The sequence below is a fragment of the Alligator sinensis genome, unplaced genomic scaffold (genome assembly GCF_000455745.1).
Source record: "Alligator sinensis unplaced genomic scaffold, ASM45574v1 scaffold248_1, whole genome shotgun sequence".
NCBI classification, from domain to species: Eukaryota; Metazoa; Chordata; order Crocodylia; family Alligatoridae; genus Alligator; species Alligator sinensis.
The window spans coordinates 347,716-350,356 of record NW_005842130.1 but is presented as its reverse complement, the minus strand read 5'-3'; positions in this window follow the sequence as shown (position 1 = coordinate 350,356).

The window sequence follows — 2,641 nt, the reverse complement described above, 5'->3', positions numbered from 1 at the left end:
AAGAATGTAGCAAGTTAAGTGCAAAGTATCAGATAGTGTCATTCCAATAGTCATCCATCACTTTCATCTAGTGTCACCAAATCCTGTTGTCACCAGGGTATGGCAACACTGAAGTCAGTGGCATCTATTTGTGAAGCTCTCGCAGGGTCAAACACTTTAGTTGGCACTGATCCTTAACTCTCACCCCGTCCCTGAGTGCTGCTCAGTGTCATACTGGGTCCTGGGCTCATCTGGGGGTCACCCAGGGTCTGAAGAAGCAACCAAGATCCAAGGGAGTGTGCAGAGTCCAAGTGTAGGGAACCAGGAAGCCAGAAGATTCACCTGGGGAATGAAGTCAGAGATCCAGAGGGTCAGGCAGAGCACAGAGTCAAGAGGCAAGCTGGGTCAGGTATTCAGGAAATCAAACCAGAGTTGGATTAGGGAGCCAGATGGTCAGGCCAAATTTGGGGTCCATGCGCAAGCCAGAGAATCCTTCAGAGAGCCATTAAAGGTACAAGCCAAAGGTGAAGCAGGCTGACTAAAAGATTGAACCTTGTTGTCCAGACAATTCCTCTTCTGGGTCAGGGGTTTTTACAGGAAGGGTTAAAGGGTCAGCTGACCCTGACTGTCCACTCCAGTTGCAGGGAATGAGTGGATGGCTATGTCCCAAGAGCAGGTTCTCACTACCTATGTTCTCCCCAATGCTCAGCTGAGGACATGGCAGACTGAGATGAGTGACTGGACCAGGCAGTCCAAGGCCCAAGATTCAAGGCCACAGCCTGACACTGATCCCTGGGTCTTATGTGTGAGACATGCCAGCTGCCCCCACTTATTGTGGCATGCATGCAATGGGTTATCTAACGCTGCTGTAAAGCAAGAGCTCCCATGTGAGGTTTCTGGCTTATGTGTGTTCCTGAAAACATCGCAATCTGTCCTATGCTGGAGAGGACAGGACTTCAGTGGACAGATACAGAAATGGAAAAGACAGAAAGCTGCAAAATTCATCACCAGGATTTCATCATAATCTCTGAACCTACTTCTTCTATTTTACTGGGCGATTGTGCTAATGATGGTGTTCATAACAGTCCTTCACATTACTAATCATAATAGAAGTTTGAGACAATGATGTCCAGTAGCCTTTTGATGACAGTCTTTATATTAATATCAAGGGCACCATTCGAAGGTTGCTGTCTTATCCTGCATGCACAACAACAACAATCTCTGGACCACTTTGTATATTGGTGTCCACCTTTCTTTGCCAGCAGCATCTCAGACTTTGCTAAGCCACTTTCAAAACTATTCCCTGATTCACTAATCTTCACTTAGCTATGATGATTTTGTCTCTTACCACATACCAGAAGAATAATAGACTTGACTTAAGGCTAGCTGGCTCAAAACAACTCCCAACATGTGGGAGGGTGTCCATCAGCTTTCAGTGATGGACACCGTCCCATAGACTCCAGGGACATAGGGCTCTCAATCAACAAAAAATTAATAAGCTATGTTTCAAGACAGCAGGCACCCTCAGGTTATTTTTATGCTGAATTTTGCAACTTAAGGTTTATAATTTAAATGACAGAGTTAAAACAGGAACAAAGCCTTATTCAATTGTTAAATGGTGGTTTAAAAATCATAGAACCCTTTGCCCTACCTTCACCAGTCTATCTTGTCTGTTCCCTCTTACATGCCTTTCCATTTTTCTAAATCTGTTCTCCTCACACTGTGCTGTACTTTCCTTGTTGCAGTGTCTCAGAACTCAATCAGCAAAATTTAAGATTCTCCAGTATGAATAAATAATACCAATACACATGCATGAGTGTTGCTGTGGGGAAAAGGTCCTGGTGAGTCCATCAGGAGGAAAGACTAAGTCACAAACTAAGCCCGCTGGGGGACGGGGGGACTACCACCACTGCTGGCCCGCTGAGCAATCCTTGCAAAGCCAGCAGTTCAAGGCACTTAAGGGAGCCCACCCCTGCCCCAGCCCACCCCTTCCCCAGCCCTGGTAAAATCTGTGGGCAAGGAAGGAGCCCCCCAGGGCCAGGAGTTTGGGGAATAAGCAGGAGGAGCTCATCCTCTTGCTCAATGCAAATAATTATGATGTCATAGGGATAACGGAGACCTGGTGGGACTCCACCCATGACTGGACCATGGGGATAGATGGCTATACCCTGTACAGGAGGGATCGTGTAGATAAAAGGGGCGGGGGGGTAGCTCTCTATGCTAAGGAAAGCTACACGTCCCTGCAAGCCAATATTGGCGACCAGGGTGGACGACTAGAGACCCTCTGGGTTAAAATCCGTGGGGAACACGGCACAGGGGACACACAATGGTGGGAGTCTATTACAGACCTCCCACCCAAAGTCCTGAGCTTGACCAGGAGTTTGCCCGGGAACTGGCTGAGGCAGCATGCTCCAGGACCATGGTTGTCATGGGTGACTTCAGTTACCCAGACATCTCATGGGAGGATCGCTCAGCAAAATCTGAGCAGTCGTAAAGCTTCCTCTCGTGCGTGGATGACCTCTACACTCAAGAAGTCTATGGGCCAACGAGAGGCAGAGCACTGCTCGACCTGGTACTGGCTACTGGGGATAACCTAGTCGGCGACCTAGTGATCGATGGGAAGCTGGGTGACAGCGACCATGAGCTGATCACCTTCACCATC